The 25,018-nt window shown below is 41.3% G+C and overlaps 1 protein-coding gene across 6 annotated transcripts in view; it reads left to right on the forward strand.

Moving 5' to 3' along the window:
- Positions 1–25,018, forward strand: part of KDM5B (lysine demethylase 5B) — a 73,664-nt gene that overhangs the window by 1,807 nt on the left and 46,839 nt on the right. The window lies entirely within an intron of this gene.

The following is a 25,018-nucleotide window of genomic DNA, read 5'->3' on the forward strand; positions in this document are numbered from 1 at the left end:
AAACGTGTAATCTTTCTGTCTTTCCCCATTCTGAATGTCTGACAGACATGATGGCCACCATTTTGTATTGAGAGTGGTACATACCAGAGCCCGAGAAAGGGTGTTCAAGAGGCACACACACTCCACAAACATAACCCGCGCTGTGTTTTGGAGACCTCCTTTGTGTGGAGGAGGCTTGCTTCCTCCTTTGTGTAAGAAACTCTTGTGCCAATTGGAAAGAGTTTGGGAGTGTTTATTGTTGATACAACCACAAAAAGAGAAACCTTTCCAGAAGTTGTAGCTCTCGAAGAAGGGTCTTGTTGGAACAAAGACTTAAGAGATGAGGATGTAAGCAATGGCTGCTTTAGAAACCGTTTTCTGTGAACAAGTGGTTTCATATAGTTGAAATAAACCAACAACAAACCAAGAGATAGGAAATGTTTTCCATGGTGATAGCTATGTAATGCTTGTGTTTCTAGATGATTATGACCACTAAGTTTTTGGAAAACGAATGACTGTTAAAATGGGGATTGGGTTTACTGGTATTTTACTTTTCAAAGTAAGGGGAAGAATTACAAAGTATTTCTATTTCTTTTTGTCCTTAACCTTTGCATCTTTAATTAATGGTATTTAAGGTAGCTTCAGTTTATAGCTGCTTCTCAGTGATGGTCCTAAACTACTTGGCTATTGAAAACTTGAGGTTCACAGAAATTTGTTTGAAATATAGTAAGGTAAATGTGATAAAAGGTAATAAATCAAAAAGACATTACCCAAATCCTGAGTTACAGGTTTAAAGATGGAAGTAAATCTTTTTTCAAATTACATCAAGTGTCTGGCTTCCTGGATTTCTTTCTTCAGTTTACAAGTAATCTGACTTTTGGTTTTATTACCCTTAAAATGCAAATTTTCATTTCCTCCTTGATGTACTTAGGTTTCTTTTTAAGGACAAATTGCATTTCCATGTTACTTTGTGGTATTTGGAGATGATTAATTTTAGGGGTGTAATTATTAGGCAAAAACTAGTTGGCTGGTCAGTGAATTTCTGAGTCTCCTGAGCTTGATTGGAATATATTTGATGGCTTCAGTAAGCGACTCTGTTGTTCTCAAACATACATCATTTGGCCATAGCTAGGCAGATTCCACAAATTTCTTCTCTGGTGGTATCCAGAAGTCGGAGATTTAAGTCAAACCCCAGATGGCACAGTAGACACATTTTTCAACTTTAACTTCTTGTGGCCATTAGTTTAATCCCTTTGACTTTATAGCCAGAGTGTAAAACTTTGAACAGTCAGCATCTCTGAGCCTGTTGGTTCTGCCCTGAGGAGCAGGGAGGAACGCAAGTGTACCTCTGTGTGTGGGGGAGGTTTGAGTGACAGGTGCCGGTCTGTCCTTCCTGCCCGTCCTTCTCCCTGGTGTTGCTTTTGCTTGACGTTGGCCTCATCCTCTTTGTTGTTTTCCCAGTTTCTTTGGTGTCCTGAAGTTTTTCTCTTTGATTCTTTGCCGCCTTAAATCTTTTAACATTTGGGGGGAAACGCTTATCAATAGACATATCCTTGAGCAAAGAAAGAATTTACAATTAAAAAAAAAACCCACACAGTTTTGTTTATATATATATATATATATATATATGTACACGCAGTATACAGTTCTTCAGTTTAAACTGCAGTTCAGTAGTTTTTAGTATTTTCATGGAGTTCTTACAACCATCATCAGTTGTTAGAGCTTGTTCATCACCCCTCCACCCCACCCCAGAAGAAAGCCTGAACCAGATTGTAACCACTTTTTAAGACAGAACTATGCCTCTCAAAAGAACTTTTTTTTCTCACTTGATAGGAGGCTGGGTTAAGTAAGTCCTGCAGTTTTAGTTTGTAAATGTGTCTGCCTTAAAGTAAAAGCAAACTTCATTTGTTGTAGTGTGTGGATGGGTGTTTAGCTAAATTTGACTTTGCCAATGGTAAATTGGTCACACCCAGATCCTTAGATATCCATCTAACTTACTCTTAGTTAACCAATCAACAAATTAATAGACTCATAGAATGGAATGCAAGTGATATTACAAACATAGGAGGCAGCTAAAGATTTATGTCCCTACCCCCAGTGGAGAAGTTTCCCTTCCTGTGGTTATAGGATTTGTTTTTAAACATGCAGTCTAAACCTTTTTTAAAGAGCAGAATGAAGAGAGAATTGCCTTTGAAGAGTGTTAATTGTTGCAATTTAAAACTGGAGGATTGAGTTCATTATTGAGAGAGAGCTACAAGGAAAATTAGAGAAAATGATCAACCGTCAATTTCATTTTTTGTCTCTAAGATACTTAATTTTCTTTATTTCTGGTTGATCAGTAGTCAACTCATTTACTTGTTCAGTTTGGGTGACAGTAACAAAGTCCAGGATATTTAGGATACTTTAATATAGGCATACAGTAATCTGCCAGTGAGAGAGTTTTCTTTTAGAAAGGCAAAAATACCATTGTGAACTATTCAATTAAAAAAAAAATGAAGGAATCTGGTTTATGTGCTGTAAAATAGCTTTCTGTAGGCTTTTGTAACCTCTCATTGTTGTTCTAATTGGACCACATTAAAGTTTGGCTATAGAAAAGGATAGAGGGACAGCTCATGCCCCAAAATGAAAGTGCTAATTAATTAGGTCCCTGGGTTTAGGTTCCACGAAGTCTACTTGTGTATCTCTTGGCAGAGGCCATCTTTGGGTTTAAAAACCAGTAACCAGGAAAGACCTTGCTTTCTCCATTGTATAGCCCTTGCATTGAGCTGGTGGTCTGATTTTTCCTTTCCAAGAGAATTATATATTCTTTGGGGATTATGCTAATATACCTGTTTTATGAGCTAGAAGACCATTGCAGCCTCATTTTTTTTTTTTTTTTTTAAATTATGTGGAATACGTGTTGAGAACTAAAGGACTGACTGTACTTTCAGAAATGTCTAAGTTTGGGCCCCTTGAAGAGGAGTCATCAGAAGCACACTGATAAGTTCCTTGGAGTGGATCCTGCCATATCATTGGGCCACTCATTTAGTTTGGATTACTTAAGAGTTTGAGACACTAGTAACTGGATTTTAAAATCTGAGTTGCAAGAAATTTGTTTAAGACATGAGAATTGTATGCAGCTTAACAAGGATTTCCTAAGTACTTATTAACTGCTGTGTCCTAGCATGGGATTAACAAGGAGAAAAGTGAGATAACACCTTTGTACACTGCAGAAAATGCTTCTAAAAATGCTCCTTTTTCTGTAACTAACTATTGGATGAATTCAGTGGTGACTTTGCTTTTGCGACCTCCAAGTTTATGGAGACTATGGGGTAAAGCCATCTCTGGGGAACTAGGACTCTTAATTCCGTAATTGTAGGATGGGAGAACTTGACTAAACGCATTCTTGTCTTAAAAAAATTCAAACTTTTAATTATAGATCACTGCACTTAAAGCATCATTGCCATACACCTTCAGATGTGGCCCAGAGTCATCACATCCGTTCATCTGTTACATTGTTTTTAATCATCTAAATTGTCTTTCTGGACTTAGGACTAGTTACTTTGCTCTGCTAGAAGCTTCATTTCCAGAGTATAAATGAAATTTTTTAAGTTACAAAAATAAACATACACCACATGGTCCCTTTATGTGTTTTCCTGGGTGTAAGAGAGCAGAAGGCAGAGTAGCAACATAGGCATTGAGAGTAAACTAGTGACCTCAATTGGAGAGAACAACTTGGTTTAGCTCTTGTCTTACTCAGGGCGAGTGAGATTTGGGCAGCTAGGAATGAGGTTCTGTTAGGGAGAGATGGCCTCTCTGCCTACTCGGGATGGGGATTGGACTTCTCAGTCTCTCTAGTGGTTTGTTGCCTTGTGGTATGTTTGTGACACGTCTGTGGGAGCGCCTGGTCACAGAGGCTGGTGGTGGGAGGTGGTGCCCCTTGTGCCCTTGCCCACTCTGGGTCCATCTTCCCGTCTTACAGACATCATCTCAACAGAATGCAGCTGGGAGTCAGGAGTGAGTGAGAAGCAGAACCAAGTCCCTTCTGGAAAATGAGTTTGAAGGAGATGAGAGGCAAGGGTCTGATGAGTTGCTGGGCAGGATGTCATTAGGTTTACTTGCTGTGAAGATGGTGATTGACTCCAGCTTCAGTGGTTCGGTTACTGTTTTAGCAGAATTGGGGATGAGCATTTAGGTGACCTCAAATGTTTACAAGGAGCCATTTAAAAGTCAGGCTGTTGACAACTGTTTTCTATCCCCTTAAAGTCTACATGCCCTCCACCGCCCCGCACCGCCCCCCGCCCCCCCCCCCCCCCATCATAACTTTGTTTTTCAGGCACTAAACTAAAACATCCCTAGGCAGAAGACATAATGAATGGCTTTTTTTTTTTTTTTTAAACTTGTTGATTCCATTTCACTTGGAGATCTGTTATTTTACAACAGATGTAGAATTTAAGAAATACTTAGCAGGGATAAAAATAAACTTTTATCAAGGAGAGTATATGTGGGTTTTTTTTTTATGTTATATAAAAGAAGGAGTCAGTGTTGATTTTGTAAAATGAGTGAGTAGAATCTTGAATCGAACGCCATCATGACCTTGGACAAAGTCATTTTTTCCCAGTGTATGCCTTCTTACCTGCTATAAGAAGATCTGACACTGACCTAGGGCTGCTGTCCAGACTAATTAATTGATGGTTTGCAAGGAGCTTAAATTCCAAAGCTTATGTTTGCTAACTGCTAAGAAGAGTCTGGGGACAGATTTACAGAGACAAGGGTTAGGGCCAAATGCATATCCCTCATTTTCTCTTACAGCGAAGGGATTTGAAAAAGTGAAAAAGTCAAAAGCCCAGCATCAAAACTAGAATATACAGAGTGTAATTCTTCTATTGGTTTAGGTAAAACTTTTCTGTACCTAAGTGTTCTTTAAAATTGAAGTTTAAAAAAAAAGAAAAAAAAAATTTTTTTTTTTTTTTTTTTCAGGTAGAGGTGTTAGAAATTATTTCAGAAAATTTGCAGTGCATGTGTGTTATACAGGGAGGAGTTTGTATTTGGAAAGCTTTGTGTTGGGATGGCTGTGGAAGCCCTGCCGATGGAGAGCATTCTATTTTATCTAACATAATTTAAATAGTCCCAGTGCTTTCCTGACAGGATGGTTAGTAGAATTGAGTCTTACTAGTGAAGTGGGGAGAAAGGTAGAACAGGTGGGAGAGAAGGCTTAATTTGGTCCTCAGGACAGAGCCTGAGTATGTTCTATTCTATTACTGACAAGTAGCAAACTTTTTAAAAATAAAGCTCATTAGAATTGCTATACAGTCATACAAATCTGGATTTCTCACTTTTGTTGTTCAAATATATTATCAGTACTGTTTTCTAAATGTGTTAAGACACAGTCCACTGGTGTACATACCAAGTTTTACAACCTTTGAATGTTGAGTATTTTAATTAAGAACATGTAGCTAGGTTGAGCTCTGTCTTCCTAGCTGTGTTCCTCGTGTGGCCCTAGGCAGACTTTTGTGCATTCCTACGTTAATTCTTGCCACCTCACAGCTTGATCAAATTGTAGTGTTAGAGAACTAAGTTTAAACCTGAATGTGTTTTTTCAGCACTTGGCTGGGGCTTTTGTTAGGCATGTGTTCCTGTGAGGCACACAGGTATCTGAATGTGGCCATCTACTCCAGTCCTGTAGCTCCAGAGACAAAGAACAAATCCTATCAAAACCACATAATTACAAGGTCTTTAAGGCAAGATCCTCCCAATTTTCTGTGTGGTTGTACCAGCTCATCATTTGGTGATATTTAAACCAGATGGGACCGTCTCATCCCTGCCAGGCTTTGACTTGGACAAGGAGCGCAAGGCTATCTCAGGGTTTGTGCTCTGATATCTTTATCTGCAGGAAGGGAGGTGCGGGCATGGCGATGAGCAAGGTCTGCAAAGAGGATTTTTGGAGTGTAACCCCCTTTGGTAAAATTCCAGATATTCCAAGCTTTTTTCTTCTCCCAGAGAGGCTCTTATCCAATATTATGATGCATTTTGAACAAATTGAGAACAGCTACCAGATTTCCCAGTGGAAGGCTGGCTTCAGGTTTTGCGTAGCTAAGGGTTTGGGGTTTTAAAAGCTACACTAGAAGGCGGCCCATTCTTCTGGGTTCCTCTCTGTAACTACTTTTTTTTTTTTTTTTTTTAAACTTTTTAGTAACAATTTTTTTCTCTAATAACCTTGTGACTTTTCCTGTATTCCATATGTAAAATATATCTTTAACTTATGTAATGGATAATTTAGTTCAGTTAAGTCGTGTCTGACTCTTTGTGACCCCATGGATGGCAGCACGCCAGGCTTCCCTGTCCATCACCAACTCCTGGAGCTTACTCAAACTCATGTCCACCCAGTCTATGATGCCATCCAACCATCTCATCTTCTGTCGTCCCCTTCTCCTGCCTTCAATCTTTCCCAGCATCAGGGTCTTTTCCAGTGAGTCAGTTCTTTGTATCACGTGGCCAAAGTATTGGAGTTTCAGCTTCAGTATCAGTCCTTCCAATGAATACTTAGGATAATTGCTCATCAAAATTTTTTTTAGGGGAATAGGGTTTAAAATTTGGTTTAGGATCCAGGGTAATTTGTTTTTGAAGGTTGGTATTAGCTAGTAGCTCAGTTGGTAAAGAATCTGCCTGCAATGCAGGAGACCTAGGTTCGATCCCTGGGTCGGGAAGATCCTCTGGAGAAGGAAATGGCAATCCACTCCAGTATTTTTGCCTGGAAAATCCCATGGACACATAGGGCTGCAAGAGTGAGACACGACTTAGTGACTAAACCAAACCGTTAGCTAGTTAGGAAGTGAAAACTTTGTGAAAAGATCGTGGAGCAGGAATACAAATGTTTGACTTCTGGTATGTTTTCCATTATCTAGTTATTAGCCTTGAGCTTCCTGACCTGAGGGTCATGACTGTTTTCAAGGTTTTATTCCATTAACCTGACTTTAAAATGGGGATAATTCTGGCCTTAGTTTACATGAAGAGGCATAAAGAGGGTAAGTAAACTTCTCAAGGTCACCTGGCTACTAAGTAGAGAAGCCTAATGTGAGCCCACACAGTATTCTTAACCATTATTTATATTGCCTATACCCGCTGGGAGGGATTGGGGGCAGGAGGAGAAGGGGACAGACAGAGGATGAGATGGCTGGATGGCATCACTGACTCGATGGGCGTGAGTCTGGGTGAACTCCGGGAGTTGGTGATGGACAGGGAGGTCTGGCGTGCTGCGGTTCATGGGGTCGCAAAGAGTCGGACACGACTGAGTGACTGATCTGATCTTATCTGAGGATGGTGGACAGAAAATTATGGATCTTTTTTTTTTTTTTTTTAATTGAAGTGCAGTTGATTTAAACTAACAGTTTTGGGCTTCCCTGTGGCTCAGACGGTAAAGAATCTGCCGCAGTGTGGGAGACCTGGGTTCGATTCCTGGGTCAGGAAGATCCCTTGGAGAAGGAATGGCAGCCCACTCCAGTGTTCTGGCCTGGATGGTTAGTGTTAGTTTCAGGCGCACAGCAGAGTGGTTCAGTTGTATGTATTCTTTGAGATAATTTTCTACTGTAGGTTATTATAAGATTGAATATTGTTCCCTGTGTTACACAGCATGTGTGTTTTATGTGTAGCAGTTTGTATCTGTTGATCCCATATTCCCAATGTGTTCCTTTCTGGCCCTCCCTTTCCCCCTCCAGTTCCATCACTTCATGGGAAATAGATGGGGAAACAGTGAAAACAGTGTCAGACTTTTTTGGGCTCCAAAATCACTGCAGATGGTCACTGCAGCCATGAAATTAAAAGACGCTTACTGCTTGGAAGGAAAGTTGTGACCAACCTAGATAGCATATTCAAAAGCAGAGACATTGCTTTGCCAACAAAGGTTCGTTTAGTCAAGGCTGTGGTTTTTCCCGTGGTCATATATGGATGTGAGAGTTGGACTGTGAAGAAGGTTGAGCACCGAAGAATTGATGCCTTTGAACTGTGGTGTTGGAGAAGGCTCTTGAGAGTCCCTTGGACTGCAAGGAGATCCAACCAGTCCATTCTGAAGGAGATCAGCCCTGGGATTTCTTCGGAAGGCCACCTCATGCGAAGAGTTGACTCATTGGAAAAGACTCTGATGCTGGGAGGGATTGGGGGCAGGAGGAGAAGGGGACGACAGAGCATGAGATGGCTGGATGGCATCACTGACTCGATGGACGTGAGTCTGAGTGAACTCCGGGAGTTGGTGATGGACAGGGAGGCCTGGCGTGCTGCGGTTCATGGGGTCGCAAAGAGTCGGACACGACTGAGCGGCTGAACTGAACCAAAAGTTTTCTATGCCTGTGAATCTTGTTTCTGTTTTATACATAGACTCATTTTCATTATCTTTTAGATTCCACATATAAGTAATATCATATGATACTTGTTTTTCTCTGTCTGATTTACTTCACTCAGTACGATAATCTTTAGGTCCATCCAGATTGATGCAAATAGCGTCATTTCATTATTTTTTATACCCGGATAGTATTCTGTTGTATGTAGGTACCACATCTTCTCTATCCATTCATCTGTTGTTGGACATCTAGGTTGCTTCCATTTCTTGGCTATTGTAAATAATGCTGCTGTGGGGTGTGTGTATCTTTTTGAAGTTTCTTTTCTCCAAATATCTACCCAGGAGTGGGATTGCTGGATCCTCGGTAACTCTTTTTAGTTTTTAGAGAACCTCCTCCATATTGTTCTCCAAAGTGCATCAGTTTATCAATACATTTCCACCAACAGTATACAAGGGTTCCCTTTTCCAGTAGGTTCAATAAAAAAACATTTCTGTTAACTTAGTTTTTGCTGCTAAGGTAGGACTTTTTTTTTTTCCCTTCTTCCCATTCTGTGCAACTTGTGGGATCTTAGGTTCCCAACCAGGGATTGAGCCCAGGCCCACAGCACTGAAAGCACACCACAGGACTGCCCTGGAATCCGAGAACAGTTAAAGGAAGATGTACTGAGAGAAGTTAAGTGACTTGTCTAAGGTGACACAGCTTTTAAAGGACTGGGGAATTCCAAACTGGCTTTTTACTTCTGAGTTCAGTGTTCTTCTAATACACAGTGACCAGTGGCTCCTTTCATGGATCCCAGAAATTAGCTGGGCTTTTTGGGAAGGAGAGTGTGATCTTCCTTTGGTTCCCTTTGGCTATCCTGACACACTGCAGGAAAATCATAATAGAAGCTGTCCTTACACGATACCAAAGCGCAGCACTGTGTTGTTTTGTCTGTTTTTTGTTGTTGTCCAGCTCTTTGCAACCCCATGGAGTGCAGCACGCCAGGCTTCCCTGTCCTTGACTATCTCCCGGAACTTGCTCAGACTCATGTCTGTCGAGTTGGTGATGCCATCCAACCATCTCATCCTCTGTCGTCCCCGTCTCCTCCTGCCCTCAATCTTTCCCAACATCAGGGTCTTTTCCAATGAATCAGCCCTTCGCATCAGGTGGCCAAAGTATTGAGAGTTTCAGTTTTAGCATCAGTCCTTCCAGTGAATATTCAGGGTTGATTTCCTTTAGGATTGACTGGTTGGATTTCCTTGCAGTCCAAGGGACTCTCAAGAGGCTTCTCCAACAGCACAGTTCAAAAGCATCAATTCTTTGGCGCTTTTATAGTCCAACTCTCACGTCCGTACATGACCACTGGAAAAACCATAGCCTTGACTAGACGGACCTTTGTTGGCAAAGTAATGTCTCTGCTTTTGAATATGCTATCTAGGTTGGTCATAACTTTCCTTCCAAGGAGCAAGCGTCTTTTAATTTCATGGCTGCAGTCACCATCCGTAGTGATTTTGGAGCCCAGAAAAATAAAGTCAGTCACTGTTTCCCATCTATTTGCCATGAAGTTATGGGACAGGATGATGAGGTTTAGGCAATGTTAATGTAAGGGATTTTCTTACCTGTTGACTTTGAATTAATAGGAATTCTCAGCTGTGCTATAGGAAACTGAGAAATCCTTTTTTGTCAGCTCTGGTGAATGAAGAAATGGATTGGGTCCTTGGGGTTGGCTCCAGGTTCCATTCAGTAGGCTTATTGATACATCAGTAAGTGCCAGGAATTGTTAAGGTTCTGTAGTGTACAACTTTGACTTAAGGAAGCTTGTAATCTACTGGTGAGAAAGATCGGCAACTAGATTATATAGTAGGATGTGTGCAAGTAATGGAAATTGTATATGGAATGTTTGAAGGTATTAGGGTTGGGCATATATGGAGGTGGATAGAGAGTATAGGGGGCTGCCTGGGGTATCTGGGAAGACTGGGTTAGGGCAGAGTTAGGGAGGGATAGGAATGTAGAATGAGAGTGAGAGTCATTCGAATCCCCAGAAACATCAACATACAAGGAATGAAGAGGATCTAGATGGAGGCTGCAGGGAATGTGCTGGGAAGCCCCGGAGAGAAAAAAGCTGGTTTGTTGAGTCTATATTTCAGACTTAACAGGACTTCTTGGCGATGATTTTCTCAAGTCTCAACTCTAGACACAGCTGTAAAATTCTCCATTTAAAATCTGGGAAAGTAGATAATAGAGGAGTTTTATTGACTATGCCAAAGCCTTTGACTGTGTGGATCACAATAAACTGTGGAAAATTCTGAAAGAGATAGGAATACCAGACCACCTGATCTGCCTCTTGAGAAATTTGTATGCAGGTCCGGAAGCAACAGTTAGAACTGGACATGGAACAACAGACTGGTTCCAAATAGGAAAAGGAGTACATCAAGGCTGTATATTGTCACCTTGTTTATTTAACTTATACGCAGAGTACATCATGAGAAACGCTGGACTGGAAGAAACACAAGCTGGGAAATAGATGGGGAAACAGTGGAAACAGTGTCAGACTTTATTTTGCGGGGCTCCAAAATCACTGCAGATGGTGACTACAGCCATGAAGTTAAAAGACGCTTACTCCTTGGAAGGGAAGTTATGACCAACCTAGATAGCATATTCAAAAGCAGAGACATTACTCTGCCAACAAAGGTTCGTCTAGTCAAGGCTATGGTTTTTCCCTTGGTCATGTATGGATGTGAGAGTTGGACTGTGAAGAAGGCTGAGCGCCGAAGAATTGATGCCTTTGAACTGTGCTGTTGGAGAAGACTCTTGAGAGTCCCTTGGACTGCAAGGAGATCCAACCAGTCCATTCTAAAGGAGATCAGCCCTGGGATTTCTTTGGAAGGAATGATGCTAAAGCTGAAACTCCAGTATTTTGGCCACCTTATGCGAAGAGTTGACTCATTGGAAAAGACGGCAGGAGGAGAAGGGGACGACAGAGGATGAGATGGCTGGAAGGCATCACTGACTCGATGGACGTGAGTCTGAGTGAACTCCGGGAGTTGGTGATGGACAGGGAGGCCTGGCGTGCTGTGATTCAGGGGGTCGCAGAGTCGGACATGTCTGAGCGACTGATCTGATCTGATAGTGCGTGTCCCATTGATACCAGGCAGCCCTTCAAATGAGGACCAGTTTTATCAGGCTGGAATTTTCTCATATTTTGGGGTCGGGTGCATCATAATCACATAATAAATAAATCAGATTTATTATTATGCCCACACTGCTCGGCTTGCTGGATCTTAGTTTCCTCACCAGGGGTTGAACCTAGGTTGCAGTGGTGGAAGCGCCTAGTCCTAACCACTGAACCTCCAGGAATTCCTAAATTGATTATTAAATATGGAAGTACGTGTCAAAGAAGTTAGATAGTGCTGTCTGTACAGCAGTAATAGAGATACGTCATAAGATAAATTCAAGATTTTTGGACATAAGACCTGTATCTACTATCCTAAATTGAGCTTGCCTGTGTAATATTACATCCTTTTATCTTTCATACAGAAGATCTAGCCTTGAAGCATGGTCAGAATTCGAGTATATTGAATAGACGGTCCGGTTATCCTTCTGTAAATATTAGGTGATTGGTAGTGGGGTGAACAGAGCAGCTTCCTAGCAATTCCAATTCAGGTTCAAGCTTAGTCCTTTCCTTTGAATATGGCTATTAGGGATCATACATATTCTAAAATTATTTCCACTTTTTTTAAAATTTTTTTTAATTTCCACTTTTGTTATTAGATTTATAGTTAATATATCTTAATTGCAGCAGGGTCGACAGCTGTTAAATATTTGCTTTAATTAAATGTATGGCTTACTATTTATATTTCTTTTTTGTACAATTGCAAATGTGTCTTGAGATAGATGGGAAGAGCTGACTCATTTGAAAAGACTCTGATGCTGGGAAAGATGGAGGGCAGGAGGAAAAGGGGACGACAAAGGATGAGATGGTTGGATGGCATCACTGACTCGATGGACATGGATTTGGGTGCACTGCGGAGTTGGTGATGGACAGGGAGGCCTGGCGTGCTGCGATTCACAGGGTCGCAAAGAGTCGGACACGACTGAACGGAACGGAGCTTGAGATAGAACATCAGAACAAAGATTCATCTTTGGTATCTTCTCCTAGGCTCAGGCTGATTTTTAGTGTCACTGCTGTCCCTTTCCTGACCTTGATTTTTGAATGTCCAGGAGAGCCCAGTTTGTCAAGTACTGAAAGTGTAGTGTAGGGCATGTGTTCACAGGTCTAATAAGGCTTTAAAGATAGGGTGTGGGCTGTTTAACTTTGCCTGCCCTTGGTGCCCAGGTTGGTTTGGGTGTTACCAAGTACAGGTTGAGGGGGCAGAGTCCAACCTCATTCCTCAAGTCCTTTCCCTGACAGATCATTTTTGTAATCTTTCTGAAGTATGTAATCTTTTCTCAACTTTAAACGAAAACTACTTACTAAATAATTTCAGAAACTGCAGTATTGCTGCTGGATCACGATGTGGCGGTATAGGCATACTGAAGTGATGTTCTTACCAGCTACAATCACTGCAGTGGACAAGGATCTGGAACTCTTGCAGACTCTTTCAGTGACCATAAGATGTCTGTGACCTGAAATGAATAGTGCTTTCCTGTCGTATTGTCAGCCTCTTCAAGGGGAAGATAATTTGCTCTAGAGATTCAGCTTTCTTAGGATCTTTCTTTCAGCGCCCCACAAGAGACTGACCCAGACTTGCCGGTGAGTGTTCAGGAGTTTCCGGCAGAGGCGTGGGTTGGCGTTGGCCAGCTGCAGGGTTGGGGCACTGAGTTTGGCAGTGCACAGGACCTTTTGAACGAGGTCACCATTATCTTCATTACCCCTAGTTTGGTCTCAGGTCAAACAACAGGGAGGGAACACAGCCCTGCCCATCAACAGAAAATTGGATTAAATATTTACTGAGCATGGCCTCGCCCATCAGAACAAGACCCAATTTTCCCCACAATCTCTCCCATCAGGAAGCTTCCATAAGCTTCTTATCCTTAATGAAAAACCACAATCACAAAAAACTAATCAGATGGACCACAGCCTTGTCTAACTCAATGAAACTACAAGCCATGCCCCTTAGGACCACCCAAGACGGATGGGTCATGGTAGAGAGTTCTGACAAAACGTGGTCCACTGGAGAAGGGAATGGCAAACCACGTCAGTATTCTTGCCTTGAGAACCCCACGAACAGTATGAAAAGGCAAAAAGATAGGACACTGAAAGATGAACTCCCCAACTTGGTAGGTCCCTAATATGCTGCTGGAGGTCAGTGGAGAAATAAATACAGAAAGAATGAAGAGACGGAACCAAAGCAAAAACAACACCCAGTTGTGGATGTGACTGGTTATGGAAGTAAAGTCTGATGCTGTAAAGAGCAATATTGCATAGGACCCTGGAATGTTAGGTCCATGAATCAAGGTAAATTAGACGTCGTCAGACAGGAGATGGCAAGAGTGAACGTTGACATTCTAGGAATCAGTGAACTAAAATGGACTGGAATGGGTGCATTTAACTCAGATGACCATTATATCTACTACTGTGGGCAGGAATCCCTTAGAAGAAATGGAGTAGCCACCATAGTCAACAAAAGAGTCCAAAATGCAGTACTTGGGTGCAGTCTCAAAAACAACAGAATTGATCTCTGTTCGTTTCCAAGGCAAACCGTTCAGTATCACAGTAATACAAGTCTATGCCCCAACCAGTAATGCTGAAGAAGCTGAAGTTGAATGGTTCTATGAAGGACCTACAAGACCTTCTAGAACTAGCACCCAAAGATGTCCTTTTCATCACAGGGGACTGGAATGCAAAAGTAGGAAGTCAAGAGATAGCTGGAGGAGTAACAGGCAAGTTTGACCTTAGAGTACAAAATGAAGCAGGGCAAAGGCTAATGGAGTTTTGCCAAGAGAATGCACTGGTCATAGCAAACACCCTCTTCCAATAACACAAGATATGACTTTACACGTGGACATCACCAGATAGTCAATACCGAAATCAGATTGATTATATTCTTTGCAGCCAATGATGGAGAAACTCTATACAGTCAGCAAAAACAAGACCGGGAGCAGGCTGTGGCTTACATCATCAACTCCTTATTGCCAAATTCAGACTTAAATCGAAGAAAGTAGGGAAAACCATTAGACCATTCAGGTATGATCTAATCAAATCCCTTATGATTATACAGTGGAAGTGACAAATAGATTCAAGGGATGAGATCTGATAGAGTGCCTGGAGAACTATGGACGGAGGTTCATGTCATTGTACAGGAGGCAGGGATCAAGACCACCCCCAAGAAAAAGAACTGCAGAAAGGCAAAATGGTTGTCTGAGGAGGCCTTACAAATAGCTGAGAGAAGAAGAGAAGCTACACCTTTCTAAAGAATAGCAAATAAAGATTAGAAAGCTTTCCTCAGTGATCAATGCAAAGAGATAGAGGAAAACAATAGAATGGGAGAGATTAGAGATCTCTTCAAGAAAATTAGAGATACCAAGGGAACATTTCATGCAAAGATGGGCACAATAAAGGACAGAAATAGTATGGACCTAACAGAAGCTGAAGATATTAAGAGGTGGCAAGAAAACAGAAAGTGAAAGTGAAGTCGCTCAGTCATGTCCGACTCTTTTCGACCTGTGGACTGTAGCCCACCAAGCTCCTCCGTCCATGGGATTCTCCAGGCAAGAATACTGGAGTGGGTTGCCATTTTGTCTCCAGGGGAGTAAAACAGAAGAACTATACAAAAAAGTTCTTCATGACCCAGATAACCACGATGGTGTCATCACTCACCTAGAGTCAGGCATCCTGGAATGTGAAGTCAAGTGGGCCTTAGGAAGCACCACTATGACCAAAGCTAGTGGAGGTGATTGAATTCCAGCTGAGCTATTTCAAATCCTAAAACATAATGCTGTGAAAGTGCTTCACTCCATATGTCAACAAATTTGGAAAACTCGGCAGTGGCCACAGGACTGGAAAAGGTCAGTTTTCATTCCAACCCCAAAGAAAGGCAATGCCAAAGAATGCTCAAACTACTGCACAATTGCACTAATCTCACATGCTAGTCGGAGAAGGCAATGGCACCCCACTCCAGTACTTTTGCCTAGAAAATCCCATGGACGGAGGAGCCTGGTAGGCTGCAGTTCATGGGGTTGCTAGAGTTGGACACGACTGAGCGACTTCACTTTCACTTTTCACTTTCATGCATTGGAGAAGGAAATGGCGACCCACTCCAGTGTTCTTGCCTGAAGAATCCCAGGGACAGGGAATCCTTGGTGGGCTGCCGTCTATTGGGCACTTCTAGTCGGACACGACTGAAGCGACTTAGCAGCAGCAGCAGCAGCAGCAGCAGCAGCACATGCTAGTAAAGTAATGCTCAAAATTCTCCAAGCCAGGCTTCAGCAGTACTTGAACCATGAACTTCTGGACGTTCAAGCTGGATTTAGAAAAGGCAGAGGAACTAGAGATCAAATTGCCAACATCCTTTGGATCATCAGAAAAGCAAGAAAGTTCTAGAAAAACATGTACTGCTGCTTTATTGACTACGCTAAAGCCTTTGACAGTGTGGATCACAACAAACTGTGGAAAATTCTTCAAGAGATGAGAATACCAGACCACCTTATCTGCCTCCTGAGAAATCTGTATGCAAGTCAAGAAGAAACAGAACCGGACATGAAACAATAGAGTGGTTCCAAATTGTAACGTATGTCACGGCTGTATATTGTCACCTTGCTTATTTAATTTATATGCAGAGTACGTCATGCAAAATGCCGGGCTGCATGTATCACAAGCTGTAATCTAGATTGCTGAGAGAAATATCAGTAGCCTCAGATACACAGATAACACCACGCTTAATGGCAGAAAGTGAAGAAGGACTAAAGAAGCTCTTGATGAAAGTGAAAAAGGAGAGTGGAAAAGTTGGCTTAAAACTCAACATTCAAGAAACTAAGATCATGGCATCCGGTCCCATCACTTCATGGCAAATAGATGGGGAAAGAATGGAAACAGTGAGAGACTTTATTTTTTTGGACTCCAAAAACACTGCAGATGGTGACTGCAGCCATGAAATTATAAGATGCTTGCTCCTTGGAAGAAAAGCTATGATGAACCTGAACAGCATATTAAAAAGCAGAGACATTACTTTGCTGACAAAGGTCCGTCTAGTCAAAGCTGTGGTTTTTCCAGTAGTCATGTATGGATCGGAGAGTTGAACTGCTGAGCACAGGAGAATTGATGATTTTGAACTGTGGTGTTGGAGAAGACTCTTGAGAGTCCCTTGGACTGCAAGGAGATCCAACCAGTCCATCCTAGAGGAGATCAGTCCTGGGTGTTCATTGGAAGGACTGATGCTGAAGCTGAAACTCCAGTACTTTGGCTACCTGATTCGAGGAACTCACTCTTGGAAAAGACCCTATGCTGGAAAAGATTGAGGGCAGGGGAAGGGGAATGGAGAGGATGAGATGGTTGGATGGCGTCACTGACTTAATGGACATGAGTTTTGAGTAAGCTCATGGAGTTGGTGATGGACAGGGAAGCCTGGAGTGCTGCACTCCATGGGGTCAGAGTCAGATGTTGCAACTGAGCGACTGAACTGAGCTGAGGTTCTTTCTCTGTGAATTTTAAAAGGATCCTTCCATTATAGGCTTTATGAGACTTTTGGGACATGCCAAAAATCTGTATGAATTGCTCCAGATAGCTTGGTAGTCACCTATCAAGGGGGTTTTTGTACTTAGCTTGTTCCTACAGAGGGACCTGGGAGGAAACTGTCTTTGAAGTCTGAAAAGCAGTATTAACGGGAGGATTGTTTTATATTTTCATATGGTTTTAACAATAATAAATTCAAGTCATTAGAGGCCTTTGTAAATGCAGAGTATTATTTCCCAAGTTTTATTAAAAATGTTGAAAAAGGAGCTTATTTAGACTAGCGCTTAATAACTGAATACCATGATATGTGTCTCTCTTTTTTTTTTTTCTGATGTATTTTCATTTACTAAGAGATGGTCCATAGAAACAGTGCTTTCCCTTCCAAATACTTTTTATTCAGAAATTAAAACATGTTATTTTAAACAAGAAGTTGTATAAAAGTGAAAACTGGCTTTTTTTTTTTTACCAGCCCCTATCTATAGGAGTTATAATTTTAACAGAAGTTTTTATCTCTTGGTACTTATTTTCTTAGTACAACTATTAAAGACCATGTATATTGCAAATGATTGCATTGGTATTTTCAGGATCTTTTTGGTGTTAGGACTTTAGGGGAGATGGGTTGCCATGTACCTTTTCTAAAAATACTGTCATTACACTGATTGGTCAAGAAATCGTTGTTAGTGGATGGAGAAGACACTTAAAGGACTTCTTTTAAAATCTGGACAGACTGAAGGGGGAACCCTCTAGGGGTCTGTTTGGGCAATTGTTTCCAAGGTGAGGGCAGAGGACTCTTGGAGAGTTCACTGGACCTTTTCAGCAGGCTCAAGGGAACTTCTTTTCAACTAAATGTTTAACTGTGACCAGCTTTTCTTCATATACTTCAACAGAAACAACATATACTACAACAGAGTGATAGCATAAGATATGAAAATCCAGCTTATTTCTATTTAGCCAGGCATTCCAGAGATTGGCAAAAGAAAACTACTCACCAATTCTTTGCTTATTATTAAATGAATTTGTTTAAATCTTAATTTCTGATGCAGCAAAAATGAATAGATAGAACCTATCTAAAATAAATCTCTTTGAGGTCCTAATTTAAGAGTTTAAAGGGGTTGTTTTTGTTGTTCATTCACTCAGTGGTGTCTAACTCTTTGTGACTGCACGGACTGCAGCACATCAGGCTTGCCTGTCCTTCACTATCTCCCTGAGTTTACTCAAACTCATGTCCATTGAGTCTGATGCCATCCAACCATCTCATCCTCTGTCACCCTGTCCTCCTGAGGCCCTTTGTCTTTCCTACCATCAGGGTCTTTTTGCATCAGGTGGCCAAACTATTGGAGCTTCAGCGTCAGACCTTCCATTGAATATTCAGGGTTGATTTCCTAATTTAGGATTGATTAATTTGATCTCCTTGCTGTCCAAGGGACTCTCAAGAATCTTCTCCAGCACCACAGTTTGAAAGCATCAATTCTTTGGCGCTCAGCCTTCTTTGTGGTCCGGCTCTCACATTGTTAATGACTACTGGAAGGAAACACCATAACTTTGACTATCCAGACCTTTGTTGGCAAAGTGATGTCTCTGGTTTTTAATACACTTTCTAAGTTTGTCATAGCTGTCCTTCCAAGGAGCAAGCGTCTTTTAATTTCATGACTACAGTCACTGTCTGCAGTGATTTTGGAGCCTACTTAAGGCCAAAAATTTGAGAGTCACAGTGGTAAAAAAGGAACTTATTTTTGCAAAGGCTCGACTCAGTAGGAGTAAATCTAGGGTCTATGCAGAAGTGGTTTCTCTTTGTGCTCAACCTTTAAAGAGGCAATTATAAAATCAGTAGAGGTTTTGGTAAAAACTTATTAAAGTGTTTTCAAAAGGCAAACAATAGATTTTCTCACATAACCGGTAACAACTGTTGAAGTGGGCCTGTTTGGTCTCATTTTGTCATTAAGTTTAAAATTCTTATATCAAAGATATGATTGTGTTTTGGTTTTTGACAGTTCTATTTTGGAGTCAGAAGTTTGAAATATAAGATAAAAATTGATCCAAATTATTTTTCAATTGAACTTTTAAACTATTTTAAGTTTACAGAAAAATGGAGAAGATAGGTCGTTTGAGAACCTCACCTAGTTGCTTCCCCCTTTACTAACATTCTGTCAATGACCTGCTAATATGACACATTTGTGGTATAAATCCATGAACAAACAGGTGCACTTTGGTTTCGCCTGATGTCTTCTGTTGCAGAATGTCACCTGGGACATCACGTCACGTTCACCTGTCAGGTCTTTTGGGCTCCTCTTAGCTGTGGCGGTCTTTCAGATCTCTTGGTTTTGATGACCTTGACAGTTTTGAGGAGGACTGACTGGACATGGCAGCAACTTTTTTTTTCTTTTCAGGAGCCAGTTCTCCTTGCAGTCTTTCCTGTTGGCTGTGGAAACATTTAAACATTAAAGCTGTGGGAGTTTTTGTTCTTACCTTAACTAAAGTAAGCCCTCTGCTACAACATGCACCTCACTTGACACAGCTGCCCATATCTAAATAAGGAGCATGATGTATTTTACTAAATATTGTTTTCAAATACTTGTCACCAAGTTTTCCTCATTGACAAGTTTTTAGCAGTGAGAGGTTTTTTTTATTTTATATTTTTAATCTTATCTTTATAGAGACAATTAAAATTCATTTTCCTAATTAGACTTTGCTTGTCAGTAACATTTATTGCACATCCACAGCACTGTTCTGGGAAGGTAGTTTTCATTTTAAAGTCTTCCTTATTTTTATACTTGTCTGTTACAGAACTCACTGTCATTCATAAAAGGTGGTCTCAGGCAGGCACCTGTGGTTCCTGTGATCACATTGATTTATTTTTTCCTGTACTTGGCAGTGTGTAAAATGTGACCCTTGAATGAAGCTGAAAGAAGCTTCTTAGAAGGTATAAATGTTTTGTTTATGATTAACGTTGAAAAGTAAAGGAAATAATCTCAATGTCCAATAATAAGAAATTATTAAAGTACCAATACAATGAAATATTGGACTTCTCTGGTGGCTCAGACGGTAAAGCGTTTGCCTGCAATGCAGGAGACCTGGGTTTGATCCTTGGGTCGGGAAGATCCCCTGGAGAAGGAAATGGCAACCCACTCCAGTATTCTCGTCTGGAAAATCCCATGGACGGAGAAGCCTGGTTGGCTACTTTCCATGGGGTCGCAAAGAGTCGGATACGACTGAGCGACTTCACTATCTATCTATCACTATAGTAATAAGTAAAATGCAATGTAATTTTTGGGGGGAGGGTTTGAAATTATGAAGATAAGTATCTTAGAAAAAACACTGGAAGGATGTATACCAAAATGTAGCAGGCTTTTCTCTACAATTATGGCTGATTTTTTTCTTTATATTTTTTTCTGAAATTTCAGTAATAAGCCTGAGTACTTTTGTATTAGGGAAGAAAGTATATTTTAAACCTATTGTATTCCTTAGCCTTTGTCCCATAAGAAAGTATGCAGTCAGGAAATTTTACATAGTGGTCATACAGAAAATGGCTTTGTCAGTAGAAAATACTGATGTCACCCATGAAACCATAGGTGGACTTGCCCTCGAGTGTTATTTTTTGTGTTACAGAAGTTGAATTCCATTGCCACCCTAGCACCTCCTCTCTAGACAGTTTTGTTAACTGCCTCTACACTTGAATTAATTTGCCTAAAACAGTCTGATAAGAATCTCTCTCTCTTTTTTTTTTTTTGGTCGCGTCACACAGTATGTGGGATCTTAGTTCCCTGACCAGGTATTGAACCTGGGCACAGAGTTGATTCCTGGACTGCCTGGGAATTCCCTAGGAAGCTCTTTCAGCATGAAAATCCTGCTTCAAAAAGCAGGATGCGTGTATCTAATGCTGGAAAAAGAATACAGGGAAAAAAAGATGAATGGACCTTGAGTAGTATATATAAATGAATTCCATTTTATACAAATTTATAATGAAGATTAGAGAATCACAACCATTGTTTTAAACATAGCCAATCAAAAAAGAGAGAAACGATTGCGTTAGGCTTCCTGGAAACAACACAGCTTTGCAACATGAACATTTCCTGATCGTTAACGTGTTTTTTCCTGCCATTTACTGTGTAAATGCCAGGTACCTCTCTAAAGGCTTTGCCCGTATTATTTTCCTTAAGCTTCCTGATTTCCTCTTTTACGTGTACACAAGGCACAAGGAGATTAATCTAGTTTAGAGTCACACAGCAGAGTCAGGCTTTGAACCTGGGCAGGTGACTACGGTGTGGGGAAGGCATAAGACCCCACTGTGCCTCAGGACTCAGCCCCGAGCAAGTGACACATGGGGATTGTACGGAGCCCTTGCTTGTTATATTTAATTTTCAATTCATTTCGGTCGCTCAGTCATGTCCAACTCTTGCAACCCCATGGACTGCAGAATGCCAGGCTTCCCTGTCTATCACCAGCTCCCAGAGCCTGCTCAAACTCATGTGCATCAAGTCAGTGATGCCATTTAATTTTATTTAAGTTTATTGTTTATTCTGACTTTAATGAGTTAAATGTAAAGTATATATACAGAGGGATTTAATAATTATGTGTATATATAGATATATAAAATTTAGACAGGATGCAAGTTAAAACAAGTTCTTTTCTATCCCAAATACACTGTTAACTTTTTTTTAAAATCTTTTTTATTTTTTAAGTTATGAAGGTATGATAATGCATTACAGGAGATTTGGAAAATGTAGAACAGAGTTACATATATTTCCACTTATATATTGCTCTTTTTTTTTTCTAAGTAGGTAAATTAAGATTTTTAGTTGGGGTTTCAGTATCAAACTCAAAAATTAATAGAATGAATATACAGAGAGGTAGAAGGATATAGTAGACTTGAAAAAAGCACTGTGAACCAATTTAATGTAATTAAGATTTGTACAATTTTCACACAGTACCAAAAGATATTTGAAAATAACCCACGTATTTTCAAGTACAGTGTGACATTTACCAAGAGAGATCTTTGAGTTAGATATTGAAAGCCTCAGTACAGTTAGAAAACTGAAAAACCACACAGGGTGATTACAGAGAAGAAGGCATTTAAGTGAGAAATTAATATCAAAGATACTTTTAAAACCCCATGTGTTTGGAAGTTAAATGTCCACTTTTAAACGATGGCTGTATCTAAGAAGCCGAAACAAGGAAAATTAGAAAATATTTGTAAGAGAATAAAAATGAAAAGAGAATTTTCCAGATTTGGTTGTATGCAGCTGAAGCTGCTCAGTGCAACTAAATACAATGTGGAATCTTGAATAAAAAATTAAAAAGATAGTGTACCCTAGGAGAAGGCGATGGCACCGACTCCAGTACTCTTGCCTGGAAAATCCCATGGATGGAGGAGCCTGATGCGCTGCAGTCCATGGGGTCTCGAAGAGTCGGACATGACTGAGTGACTTCACTTTGACTTTTCACTTTCATGCATTGGACAGGGAAATGGCGACCCACTCCAGTGTTCTTGCCTGGAGAAGCCCAGGGACGGGGGAGCCTGGTGGGCTGCCGTCTCTGGGGTCGCGCAGAGTCGGACACGATTGAAGCGACTTAGCAGCAGCAGCAGCAGCATAAGATTTTGTGAAGTTTGAACAAAATCTATACTTTAGTTAATAATACTGTATCACATTAATCTCCTATGTTTTTTTTTTTAAACAACATAGTATTTCCTTATATTCTCAGAAATGGATTCGAAGTTTCAAGCTTCATTCAAATTAAGAAAAAAAAAATCCCTAAAATAATTGTCTTTTTAGACTTTTAGCATGAATACTAAATGCCAAAATACATGGAACTATATCAAAGTTTTTTACTGAGTCAAACAAGTAGACTCAAAATGTCTTAATTTTTTAGGCTAGGCAAAAACTCCTAAGTTTTCTAAACTATATTTTACACACTATTTGTATATATAATATGTGTATAAAAAGCTTTTCTACTGTGCTTGATGAAAGCTTGAGAAAGAACAAAACAAGAGAGAACACAAACTGAATGAAACGGGAGCGTTGCCATCTTCTGGGACCCCATAATGCGAATGCTGGTGTGTTTAATGTCCAGGGTCTCTTAGAGACTGTCCTCATTGTTTTTCCCCCCATTTTTCTGTATTCTGTTCTACGGCAGTGATTTCCACCATTCTGCCTTCCAGGTCACTGATCTGTTCTCCTGCCTGAGTTTTTCTGCTGTCGATTGCTTCCACTGTATTGCTCATCTCTGTTCTTTAGTTCTCTGTGTTCACTCAGTTGTGTCCCACTCTTTGTGACCCCGTGGACTGTAGACCCCCAGGCTCCTCTGTCCATGGGATTCTCTAAGGCAAGAATACTGGAGTGGCTTGCCATGCCCTCCTCCAGGGGATCTTCCCGACCCAGGGATTGGACCCGAGTCTTCTCCTGCATTGGCAGGGGGGTTCCTTTTGGTGGTGGTGGTGGTTTAGTTGCTTAGTCGTGTCCAACTGTTGCAACTCCATGGACTGTAGGCCGCCAGGCTCCTCTGTGCATGGGATTCTCCAGGCAAGAATACTGGAGTGGGTTGCCATTTCCTTCTCCAGGGGATCTTCCCGACCCAGGAATCGAACCTGGGTCTCTTGCCTTTCAGGCAGATTCTTTACCCACTGAGCTTTGAGGGAAGATCCTTCCTTTTGGTAAAATTTGTTATAAAGCTTTAATCCAAGTATCTACTGTGGGTGGCAGTTACACTTCCTCCCTGTTGTTTGGCCTGAGGCGACCCAGCTTTGAGATCTATAGGCTCTGAAAGTGACAGTGTTACTCCATCAGTCTTTGCAAGACTCTTCAAGTCCATGGGCTGCAGCCAGGCTCCTCTGTCCATAGAATTCTCCAAGCAAGCATGCTGGAGTAGGTGTTCATTTCCTTCTCCAGGGAATCTGCATTAACCCTATCATATGCTATGGGCTCTATGGTAGGGTTAATGGCGACCTCCAAGAAGACTTAATGCCAAGGGACATCTTCCAGGGCTGCTGCTGCCAGTGCCCCGTCCCTGTGGTGAGCCCTGCTGACCCACACCTCCACAGGAGACCCTCCAACAGTAGCAAGTAGGTCTGGTTCAGTCTCCTGTGGGGTCAACTGCTCCTTTCCCCTGGGTCCTAGTGCACGCAAGATGGCTCAGTTGGTAAAGACTCCTCCTGCAGTGTAGGAGACACAGGTTCAGTCCCTGGGTGGGGAATATCCTCTGGTGGAGGAAATGGCTCGTCACTCCAGTATTCTTGCCTGGAAAATCCCATGGACACAGGAGCTTGGTGAGCTACATACAGTCTACCTGTGGGGTTGCAAAGAGTCGGACACGAGTTGGCAACTAAACCACCCCCTTCAGGAGTGGAGTCTGTTTCCCCCAGTCCTGTGGAAGTCTTGTAACCAAATCCCACTGGCCCTCACGGTCAGATTCCCTGGGGATTCCCAGTCCCTTTGCTGGACCCCCAGGCTGGGAAGCCTGACTTGGGGCTCAGAACCTTCACATCAGTGGGGGAGCTTCTGCGGTTTAGTTGTTCTCCAGTTTTTGTGTTGCCCCCCCGGTGGGTATGGGATTTGATTTTATTGTGATTGCTCCCCTCCTGCTGTCTGGTTGTGGCTTCTCCTTTGTTTTTGGACGTGGGGTATATTTTTTTGGTGGGTTCCTGCATTGTCCTGTCCACGGTTATTCAGCAGCTAGTTGGGATTTTGGTGTTGTCTCAGGAGGAGATGAGTGCACGTCCTTCCACTCTGCCATCTTGAACCAATCTTCACTGTTGCTTCTTTTTTTAAAAAATGTTGCTCTGTTCTTTTTTAAAGGTTATACTCTGTTTCTAGTTGCTATACAATATTTGCTTTATTTAAGGGAACTCTTTATTAACTTGTGTTGAAATTGCTATGATGAAAAGTGCTGGTTGGCAACTGGGTGCCAACTAGAGTTAGGCTGAAAGGGTGGGGCTCTTAAAGTTCTGAGGTCATATGCTCCTTGAGAGTTGAGGTTGCATTGACTTTTTACTAGAGGAAAATTACATTTCAGCCGTCAGAACTCAATGTGATGTAATGCTTGTTATTTTTGCTTTATAGTAAGCAGCACTTATATTTGTAAT

The sequence above is a fragment of the Bos taurus genome, chromosome 16, assembly GCF_002263795.3.
Source record: "Bos taurus isolate L1 Dominette 01449 registration number 42190680 breed Hereford chromosome 16, ARS-UCD2.0, whole genome shotgun sequence".
Lineage (NCBI taxonomy): Eukaryota > Metazoa > Chordata > Mammalia > Artiodactyla > Bovidae > Bos > Bos taurus.